This window comes from Oncorhynchus nerka, linkage group LG16 (genome assembly GCF_034236695.1).
Source record: "Oncorhynchus nerka isolate Pitt River linkage group LG16, Oner_Uvic_2.0, whole genome shotgun sequence".
Classification (NCBI taxonomy): Eukaryota; Metazoa; Chordata; class Actinopteri; order Salmoniformes; family Salmonidae; genus Oncorhynchus; species Oncorhynchus nerka.
The window spans coordinates 22,218,418-22,230,517 of record NC_088411.1 but is presented as its reverse complement, the minus strand read 5'-3'; the positions used below and the strand labels follow the sequence as shown (position 1 = coordinate 22,230,517).

The window sequence follows — 12,100 nt, the reverse complement described above, 5'->3', positions numbered from 1 at the left end:
CAATGTGTGCAGTCTTACTGCTGCCAGAGGGGAGTGCTACATGTTCATATTCTGTAAGGCATTCATATTATGCCTTACAGAATGGCCACTACAGTATTTATGGAATTTATATCTATCCAATAAACACGTTGTGCCTATCTATAATTGACTGTTTCATATGTATCTAAAGTGTCTACTGCAATGGGACAGTAAATATTTCCCATTTACAGGGATGCAGGCCAGAATGCCTGTCTTCAGGAGGAACTAGAACAAAACATGTTTTAATTTGAACCTTTATTTAACTAGGCAAGTCAGTTAAGAACACATTCCTATTTACAATGACGGCCTACCCCAGCCAACGCTGGGCTAATTGTACGCCGCCCTATGAGACTCCTAATCACAGTCGGATGTGATACAGCCTGGATTCAAACCAGGGACTGTAGTGAAACCTCTTGCACTGAGATGCAGTGCCTTAGACCGCTGTGCCACTTGGGAGCCCTAGAACTAGACTAGAACACTTGCTGTTGCTGAGGGACGCAGTTACCAATCACACACTCTCGGACAAGGGTCCCGGCGGAGTTGGAGAGGTGCACGGAAAGACGGAGGAGGAGAAGGAGGGATGAGTTCTGTGATTGGTCCAGACAGCCAGGGCAGATGGATGGAAAGGGTCTTTAATGAGGTAACATGTGAAGCTGTGCTGCTGCTCCAGTTTCAACTGTTCTGCCTGCGGCTATGGAATCCTGACCTGTTCACCGGACGTGCTACCTGTCCCAGACCTGCTGTTTTCAACTCTCTAGAGACAGCAGGAGTGGTAGAGATACTCTTAATGATCGGCTATGAAAAGCCAACTGACATTTACTCCTGAGGTGCTGACTTGCTGCACCCTCGACAACTACTGTGATTATTATTATTTGACCATGCTGGTAATTTATGAACATTTGAACAGCTTGGCCATGTTCTGTTATAATCTCCACCCGACACAGCCAGAAGAGGACTGGCCACCCCTCATAGCCTGGTTACTCTCTAGGTTTTTTCCTAGGTTTTGGCCTTTCTAAGGAGTTTTTCCTAGCCACCGTGCTTCTATACCTGCATTGCTTGCTGTTTGGGTTTTAGGCTGGGTTTCTGTACAGCACATTGAGATATCAGCTGATGTACAAAGGGCTATGTAAATACATTTGATTTGATGTGAACTATAATCCTTTGTTATGTATAGTTTAACTGTTTGCTGTTTGTTTGTTTGTTTTCCCAATTTCATCAAGTAAGTCTATTGAGAACTAATTCTCGTTCACACCAATGTCCTGCTGTTCTTATAGATTGACGTGTCATGTGAGTGGAAGGAGCTGTGTAGCTGCCTGCTACAGAAGTGCAGAGAGAGAGAGACAACACCTCCAGGCCTAGAGGTGCTCTACCCCCCCCCCCCCACTCCATTACATCTGTGTCAGTAAAGAGGGGCTGCCCACTCTGTGGAACCGCTGACTACATGTCCTCTAGACTATGAAGGTGAGTGGGATAATGTGTGAATGAGTTAGCAGACACACACACACCACACACACACAATCTTATGTATGTCCCCAGCTGGCTGGAGACCCTGCAGAGGAAGGGGTTAACAGAAGGAGGTTCAGGGGCTGGACCACTGATCCGTCTACATGCTCAATGTCCACAAGGACGCTGTAGCAACCAGCAGCAGGGACCTCCACTTTGTTGACGTGTCCACAACCAGCTGCTTTAAGGACGTCCACTTGTTTGGTGTCTAGCTGACTTTTAACTGTTAACTTTTAAAAAACTCAAAGTGTAACTTTTGCTTTTGATTTGATAAATTGAAGTTCCATTTTTGACTGAGTGTCTCTTGTTGTCAGTAATGTCCCAATCTCCCTCTGCTACTGGTATGACACAAAAGTACAGCTAAAATTCCTAATTCTCTTTGTGCTAAAATAAATGTCCCATCTGAACATTTGACCAATCTGGCCACTATTCCTCCCAGTCATCAGGGCTGCGCTGTTTGCTGCAATGGGGAGATGAGAGGGGAGGGGTCCATCTGTTATGGTTCCTCAAACATCACACTGGACTGTTTGAGAGCCCCTTCAGTGAGGACAACCACTGAAGAGAATCTACATGCAGGTAGGCCTCATTATCTCCATTTACTTTGTGCTGGGCTAGAACAAAACCCTGCACACCACTGAAATGACTGTATAATTGCTTGCTGCATTACAAGCTCTTCCAAGGGAGTTATTTGTCTTGGCACTGTGGTTAGCATGCCTTCCTTGGGACCAAAAGGGTATGGTGTTTTTCAGGCTTCTTTCCTAAGTGAGCGACACCCCATAGTTCTCCAGGACCAGGGTTGGTGACAGGATACAAATGGGTTAACTGGCATTATGGGTGAGAACATGTCTCCTACCAGGATATTGGTGACTTCTACCAAAAAATCTCCGCAGTCCAACAGGAACCAATCAACAGGATCAGCGAAGCCTCCTCAGTATTCATCATGCATGTCTCACTCAGGAGAAAACCCTAAGTGTGGGAAATCAATAAGGTAATAATATTACACAGTATCTACATTATTATGCATATTTATTGTGTTGTTACTATGGAGTAAGCAAGGTATAAAGTGCCACCATTTCTATTGGATGATACAAAAAGCAGTGGGTAGCTGTTATTGTACCACACAGCCTTATTCTTTATCAGATTTTGACAGCACTCAAGGTTGGGTTTTAATAGACAGAGAAGGTCTGAGTGACCTTGACCCAGGTCAAGTTGAAATGTCAACTCTGACATAATCAGATTCTCTCATGGTAGCAATCTACACGTAGTCATGGAGAGTAATGAATAACATCAGAGGTCAACCGTCACACCGCAGAATGATGAAACTCACCTGGTCAGAATTATTTTGAGTAATAACTGTGTTTTATCTAGAAATTAGATGTTGCTCACTGTCGTTGACTCCCACCCTATAACCAATGTAATATATATATATATATATATATATATATATATATAATGGCTTTTACTGGGGAGAAAACATGTGAAGAAGTAATTCAAGTGGGAGGGGATGTTTTCTATTAGTCGTTATGGCTTCTGAGAGGGCACATTTTGTGCTGCAATAAACTGTCTAGCTTTGGTCAGTTGAACAATGAAGCCGTCCTCAACAGTTCCCAATTATAAACTAATTGGGAAAGGAAGTATTTTTAGAATTTTTAGTTATGCTACATTTTATTAAGTAACCCATAAATCCTAACCTCCCTTTCCCTATGTCTGTCTCTCTTCTGCTGTTCTCCCTCTCCTCCCCCACCCTCTTTCCCGCTCTCGCTCTTCACCCCCTCTCTCCCTCCTCTGCAGGGTGTGACCTGTTTTGACTTCAGCAGATCTCTTAACCAGTTGGTGACGTGTGGTCTGGACCCTACGGTCAGACTGTGGAACCGCTTCATTGTAGTTAATTATTAACTTTTCTGTGCTAAACCATGTAGAACATTGGCCTGTTGGAAACTACAACTCCTTACTAAATTCGGCAATGATCTGATTTATCTCTAGAGAAACTGCAGCGCAATGTGAGCATTGAGTTCAGAAAAAAGGAAAGAAATTGTTTCAAATAATTGAACCGACGTAGGAAAATAACTGACATTTCAGTTAATTGCTCATGTCACGATCGTAAAGAGGAGACCAAGGCGCAGCGTGATATGAATACATTTTCTATATTTAATGAAGAAAGAACACTGAAACAAACATACAAAAACAACAAGTGAACGCCACGTGACGTTATATAATCTAAATGTGCTGACACAGGCAACTAGACATAGACATAGATAATAACCTACGAAATACCCAAAGAAGATGGCTGCCTAAATATGGTTCCCAATCAGAGACAACGATAAACACCTGCCTCTAATTGAGAACCAATCTAGGCAACCATAGATATATATAAACACCCAGATGATAAACAACCCCATAAACCTACAAAACCCCTAGACAGTACAAAAACACATACATCACCCATGTCACACCCTGACCTAACCAAAACAATAAAAAAAACAAAGAATACTCAGGTCAGGGCGTGACAGCTCAGCACTATTAGAGACAAAAGGGATTTGACACTATCTTTTGTGAAGGGTTATTTTTTGGAAATTTGCTAAAAATCTGTATGCCACCCAGCCAGCATAGATGTTATCTGCATATGAGAGTTTGGGAGGAGGGATGAGGAGAGGGGAGACAATGCCATGGTGCCAACACACTGAAACAGGAGTGTATGGAATCTTATACACATATACACTGTCACATCTACACATACACACACAAGAGTGTGCATACTGTATGTGTGTGTTTATGTCTGTGTGTGTGTGTGCGTGCCTGTTTACATCCGTGTGTGTGTATCGTGTGTTTTTCTATGTGTGTGTAGGTCATCGCCGGATGTAATGACTTGTCTGTGTCACTGTGGGACGTAGAAATAGGGACTCTTGAGTCTGAAGATCACCAGTGTTCACGTAGAGGAAGAGATGGGGATAGACTCCTCCCACAGAAGAATCATCACTGGAGCACGCAACAGAACCAGAACTTCTCAAGGACCCTGTTTGCAAATGATCAATTCATCTCTCTCCATATTTTTTTGTTATCACTGAACTAACAACCTGGATTGGTATAAGCAACTGTAGCTTTATGCAGTAGAGCCTGTGCTTTCACCCACCCAACCATGTTATTGATGTCTGATAACTATTTTAAGAAAATGAGAAAAGCAGGATACATTCTCCAAGTATCTGTTAAGACCTTCTCCTTTATTATTTGTATTTTTATTTAACCTTTATTTAACTAGGCAAGTCAGTTAAGAATAAATTCTTATCGACAATGACGGCCAACCAAAAGGCAAAAGGCCTCCTGCAGGGATGGGGGCTGGGATTAAAAATACAAAATTAATCGAATATAAATATAGGACTAAACACACACCACGACCAGAGAGACAACACAACACTACATAAAGAGAGACCTAAGACAACAATGGTAGCAACACAACATGACACCTGTGGGGAGAGAGGCATTCTTCTTACCAAACCACATGACCTTTGTTTTGGAGGTGTTCCGAAGAAAGATTGTTGGACACTAAGAAAGACTTGTTGTTGTAGAGCATTTAACACAACATCTGGGGAGGGGCAAGCTAAGTATAAGACTGCATCATCTGCATATAAATGGATGAGAGAGCTTCCTACTGCCTGAGCTATATTGTTGATGTAAATTGAGAAGAGCGTGGGGCCTAGGATCGAGCTCTTTGGGTACTCCCAAAGATTTTTTGACTTTATACTAGAGATCAACCGATTAATTGGAATGGCCGATTAATTAGGGCCGATTTCAAGTTTTCATAACAATCTGAATCGGTATTTTTGGACGCCGATTTTGCCGATTTAAATATATATATATATTTTTTACACCTTTATTTAACTAGGCAAGTCAGTTAAGAACACATTCTTATTTTCAATGACGGCCTAGGAACGGTGGGTTAACTGCCTTGTTCAGGGGCAGAACGACAGATTTTTACCTTGTCAGCTCAGGGATTCAATCTTGCAACCTTATGGTTAACTAGTCCAACGCTCTAACCACCTGCCTCACGAGGAGCCTGCCTGTTACGCGAATGCAGTAAGAAGCCACGGTAAGTTGCTCGCTAGCATTAAACTTATCTCATAAAAAAACAATCAATCAATCATAATCACTAGTTATAACTACACATGGTTGATATCACTAGTTTATCTAGCGTGTCCTGCGTTGTATAATCATATAATCGATGCAGTGCTCATTCGCGAAAAAGGACTGTCGATGCTCCAACGTGTACCTAACCATAATCACCAATGCCTTTCTTAAAATCAATACATAGAAGTATATATTTTTAAGCCTGCATATTTAGCTAAAAGAAAGGTTAGCAGGCAATATTAACCAGGTGAAATTGCGTCACTTCTCTTGTGTTCATTGCACGCAGAGTCAGGGTATATGCAACAGTTTAGGCCGCCTGGCTCATTGCAAACTAATTTGCCAGAATTTTACGTAATTATGACATAACATTGGAGGTTGTACAATGTAACAGCAATATTTAGACTTAGGGATGCCATCCGTTAGATAAAATACGTAACGGTTCCGTATTTCACTGAAATAATAAACATTTTGTTTTCGAAATGATAGTTTCTGGGTTCGACCATATCAATGACCTTTTTATTTTTTATTTTACCTTTATTTAACTAGGCAAGTCAGTTAAGAACAAATTCTTATTTTCAATGACGGCCTAGGAACAGTGGGTTAACTGCCTGTTCAGGGGAAGAACGACAGGTTTGTACCTTGTCAGCTCGGGGGTTTGAACTTGCAACCTTCCGGTTACTAGTCCAACGCTCTAACCACTAGGCTACCCTGCCGAACTAAGGCTTGTATTTCTGTGTGTTATTATGTTATAATTAAGTCTATGATTTGATAGAGCAGTCTGACTGAGCGATGGTAGGCAGCAGCAGGCTCGTAAGCATTCATTCAAACAGCACTTTTGTGCGTTTTGCCAGCAGCTCTTCGCAATGCTTCAAGCATTGCCAGCGAGATTAGGCTGGTGTAACCGATGTGAAATGGCTAGCTAGTTAGCGGGGTGCGTGCTAATAGCGTTTCAAACGTCACTCCCTCATATACTTGGAGTAGTTGTTCCCCTTGCACTGCATGGGTAACGCTGCTTCGAGGGTGGCTGTTGTCGATGTGTTCCTGGTTCGAGCTCAGGTAGCGGCGAGGAGAGGGATGGAAGCTATACTGTTACACTGGCAATACTAAAGTGCCTATAAGAACATCCAATAGTCAAAGGTATATGAAATACAAATCGTATAGAGAGAAATAGTCCTATAATTCCTATAATAACTACAACCTAAAACTTCTTACCTGGGAATATTGAAGACTCATGTTAAAAGGAACCACCAGCTTTCATATGTTCTCATGTTCTGAGCAAGGAACTTAAACCTTAGCTTTCTTACATGGAACATATTGCACTTTTACTTTCTTCTCCAACACTTTGTTTTTGCATTATTTAAACCAAATTGAACATGTTTCATTATTTATTTGAGGCTAAATTGATTTTATTGATGGATTATATTAAGTTAAAATAAGTGTTCATTCAGTATTGTTGTAATTGTCATTATTACAAATAAATACAATAAAACATTGGCCGATTAATCGATATCTGCGTTTTTTGGTCCTCCAATAAATCGGTATCGGTATTGGCGTTGGAAAATCATAATCGGTCGACCTCTACTTTATACACTGCACTCTTTGAGAGAGGTAGTTAGCAAACCAGGCCAAAGGCCCCTCCGATACACCAATACTCCTTAGCCGGCCCACAAGGATAGGAATGGTCTACCGTATCAAAATCTTCGGCCAAGTCAACAAAAATAGCAGCACAACATTGCTTAGAATCAAGGGCAATGGTGACATCATTGAGGACATTTAAGGTTGCAGTGACACATCCATAACCTGAGCGGAAACCAGTTTGCATACCCGAGAGAACCTTAAAGAAGAAAGGGTCTAAACCATCTGACCCAGATGTTTTTTGAGGGTCAAGTTTAAGGTGCTCCTTTAGCACCTCGGACTCAGTGACTGCCTGCAGGGAGAAACTTTGTAGTGGGGTAGGGGAAAAAGAGGGAGAAGCATCGGGGATAGTGGGAAAGGGGTGGGAAATTAGGACATTTTGGACGGGCAAGGAGGCATGGCTGAGTCAAATAACAATCCTGAGTTAATGAAGTGGTGATTAACGAGCTCAGCCATGTGCTTCTTGTCAGTAACAACCACATCATCAACATTAAGAGACATGGGCAGCTGTGAGGAGGAGGGTTTATCTCCAGGTCTTTAACCGTTTTCCAGAACTTCTTGGGGTTAGACCCACAGAGAGAGAACTGCTCCTTAAAGTAATTAACTTTGGCCTTCCGGATAGCCTGAGTGCACTTATTTCGCATTTGCCTAAACGAGAGCCAGTCAGTCTGAGTATGTGTGTGCCGAGCCTTTCGAAAAATTGAATTCTCGCGGTGGAGTAACTCTACAAGTTCACAGTCGAACCAGGGGCTGAACCTGTTTTTAATTCAAATTTTCTTTATGTGGGCGTGTTTGTTAACAATACCACTGAAAATATCAAAAAAGAAGGTTCAAGTGTCTTCGACAGAGGGGATCAAGCTGATTCTATATACCATTTTACAGAGGCCAGTTTATGACTGAAGGCTTTCTTATTAAAGTTTTTTAGCATGCATCTATGACAAATCAGGACAGGTTGTTTCACTGAGCAGCCATAACGAACACAGGCTGTAAAACAGTGATCATTACAGAAAACACCAGACTGATACCCAACAAGATTATTTGTGAGGATACATCGAGGAGAGTAGCCTTTTCTGTGTGTTTGGAGTCATACCTTGTGGGATTGGTAATAATCTCAGAAAGATTTAGGGAGTCCCATTGCTTTAGGACTTGGTCAGGTGGTTTAAGCATGCCCCAGTTTAGGTCACCTAGCAGGACAAATTCAGACTTAGTGTAAGGGGCCAGGAGAGAGCTTAGGACAGGTAGGCTACAGGCTGGTTCTGATGGAGGGCGATAGCACCCAGCAACAGTCAACAAAGAGCTATTTGAAAGTGTAACGCTTAAAACCAGCAAATCAAATTGTTTGGGGACAGACTTGGTGGAGACAACTGAGCACTGAAGGTGAGCCTTGGTAAAGATCCCCCCCACCTCACCTTTGGAAGATCTGTCTTGCCGAAAAAGGTTATAACCACAAAGGTTAACATCTGTATTAAAAACACTCTTCCTTAATCACGTCTCAGTAATGACCAACACATCTGGATTGGAGCTGTGAACCCACACTTTCAATTGATCCATTTCAGGTAATAAGCTTCTAGTGTTAACGTGCAGAAATCCCAGGCTTTTACGAGAGCAGAAATCAGTGAAGCAGATATCAGAGCAGAAGTCAGAATGGTGGCTAGCAACAGTAGATGGGCCAGGGTGTACATGCACATTTCCAGATATCAACAACAGTAGTACAGTCAAGGCACGGCATAGGACAGGGAGAGCTCTGCAGTGCTGATTTATGATATCTGAATGTGCATCAGATGGCAACAAGATCATATTGTACAGCAATTTCATCAGGTAACATGAATACAAAGCCGGTGAGACTTGGTTAGAATAGGATGGGAGGCCAAAAGTCTATGTAACCAATAGAGTGTCAGAGTCCTGAGTGTGGGAACAAACATAGTCTGTCCCACAGTTGGGTAAAGAAATCTTGTAGTCAACGAAGCATGCAGGAGTCATAAGGCAAACAGCAAAATGCACAAGAAAAAATAAAATAAAATAACAACTTGGGGCTAGCCATTGTAAGTTCAGAGTCACTCGCCCCAACAGTGTGTGTCTGCTGGAGGCGAGCGAAAGCTCAGGAAAGAGGGGGGAGTGTGGTGGGGGTACCTGTACCAGACAGAGGGAGACAGGCCAGGGCAGATGGTGAACAGATCGCCAGGTGGAATCCAATCGAGAAGCTGTTATTTATGGAGGCAGATGTCTTGTAGAAAATGCCAGTGAATGGTCTTTGAACAGCAGGAGGGGGCTTCAGAGGATGCTTCAAAGACTCCTGTCACTTGTTGGGCCCAAAGGCCTCGACACCTTTTACTTCACACCTCAGTGCTAATTGGCCTGGCAGCCTTAACTATGCATTAAGTCCCTATAAAGTAAAATATATAATTGTAATCTACTTTATTTTTAATTTTTTAAATGTATTTTTCTTCTTGGCTTTCAAAATAGCATCAGACCAAACACTACTCATTCAGTCCCAGGTTGGATGGTGTCCTCAGGTTTCTGCTGTTTGTTTGCTTGAGCACCCTCCGTATAGCTTGGAAAAAGGAAACCTTGGTAGCAGTAATCTCTCAGATTAATTTTGGTCAAAATTAGGTTGTAGGTTTGGAGTTTTGATCTGGAGCAAAGGCCATGTTGTGGAGGGTAGCATCCTGCACATGTCCTTGCTGAAAAATCCAAGTTTATCTAACTCCAAATCTATCCTTTTGTAAAAAAACATGCTGAAAAATGTGAGAGCTCACATGCAGCTGTGTCTCTCTCTCTGAGGGGGGTGGATTGACTAAGATTAAGTTAGAACAACTTTAGATGGACACAGATGTAGTTTACTGTGATGTGATTTTTCTGTCTGTTAAAAGGTGTGGAAGCTACTGAGCGGCCTCAACCTACACAAGCTAGAGCATGCCACCTTTTCAGAGGTCACAGGGATCACCTGTCTCTATGACAATTAGCTCCTGGCTGTGGGGTGGAGCCAACAGATCGCTTAGTATGACATCACAGGAAACCTCAGAAGGTACATTCACACACACATTTTCCTTGTCAATGAAAAGTGCATGTGTTCCAGCCAGTATAAACACCTATACTGCACTCTCTGGTGAAAGAGTCCACCACACCTCAACACCAGTGTTATCTTACACTACCGCCAGACCATGTCTGCTCCATGTGGTTCCACTCAGAGGTACCAGACACATACCTTCCTTACAAGAGAGCTTTCATGAATGAATATCTATTTATATAGCATATTTAGTTCTGAGGTTTCTTATTGTAAGACATCAGCAGAACCTGGTGGGGTTTTGAGAACACATCATTTTTATGCTATAACAACTTGGCTAAGAGGTGGTGTATGTAAACTATATCAGTGAATCAAATCAAATCAACCTTTATTATTTGGTGCGGCTGGCTTCCTGGTTGGATGTGCGCTGTGTAAAGAAGCAGTGCGGCTTGGTTGGGTTGTGTATCAGAGGACGCATGACTTTCAACCTTTGTCTCTCCCGAGCCCGTATGGGAGTTGTAGCGATGAGACAAGATAGTAGCTACTTAAACAATTGGATACCACGAAATTGGGGAGAAAAAGGGGTCAAAATAAATACAAATAATAATAAAAAAGAAATGCTTTTAACCAACAGTGCAGTTGGTTGACTCAAAGTACGACTTCTGGGTCTTGTTATACAGCTGTGTCTCTCTCTCATCTAGTATCACTCACTAGATGGGTAGATATAAAGTCATACTACATACAGAGGCAAACCTGGTTTGTTTTCCAATTTTAATGGATGTCATGTTGGCACCAAGGTTCAAATTAGTATGTTATTTTGGTGAACGTATGGTTCCAATATGGCGTCCTGTGTGTGTTGGTGTAGGATGTGTATGTGAGGGCGGACATGTTGTTATATGGCCTCTTGTGTGTGGTGTGTCATGGGATGTATATGTGAGGGCAGACATGTCTTGGGAGTTGGCGGTTGACATCCTGGCGGTTGACCACTGCCCTGCCCTGGGGGTCGTTGCTACGGGTAACCACGATGTAGAGGTCATCATCTGGAGCTGGGCCACACAGAGACCTCTGGTTTGCCTGCAGAGGGACAGGCAAACCAGAGGTGTGTGTGTGTGTGTGTGTGTGTGTGTGTGTGTGTGTGTGTGTGTGTGTGTGTGTGTGTGTGTGTGTGTGTGTGTGTGTGTGTGTGTGTGAAACAATTGACCATGTTTTCCTTTGTACCTCAATGCTTCATCATAAATGTAAATCACATTTTCATAATGTGTTTGCTGTCTGTGTATGTGATGTGTGTGCGTATGTGTCCAGGACAGCGCCCCTCATAGGGAGTAACCTGGTCACACACTCACTGTAAACTGGTCGCCCACACGGTAACCAGAACACACACACGGTGAGAGAGGGAAGGAGGGAGAGGAGGTGGCAGAGGGACAGGGATCAGGGGAAAAAAGGACTAGCTAAGGAAGGAGAGAGAGAGAGTTTAGTGGTGGGCTGTAGTAAATCTGAAAGTGATTATGATGACAGTTGTGTGGTGGTGCGGTGTCATCCAAGTGGAGGCGAAGAGGAATGGGGAGTCAAGACAAATTATATTACTCATGATATCAATCAACTTATTTATTAGAGCTGGGAATTTCCAGGGACCTCACGATACAATATTATCACGATACTTTGGTACCGATACAATATGTATTGCGGTTCTCAAGATTCTATACGTATTGCGACTCGATACTGCGATTTTATTGCTGTTCGATGTTCCAAAAATATTGCTCACCAAGTCTTCTGCAGGGATGTGAGAGCCATGAGAAAGTGAGTTTTGATCAGTCATGG

General features: G+C 42.6%; 1 pseudogene; it reads left to right on the top strand.

The window, feature by feature from the left end:
• Positions 1 to 317: 317 nt before the first annotated feature.
• On the top strand, positions 318 to 10,241 carry LOC135561177 (uncharacterized; annotated as a pseudogene).
• Positions 10,242 to 12,100: the final 1,859 nt, after the last annotated feature.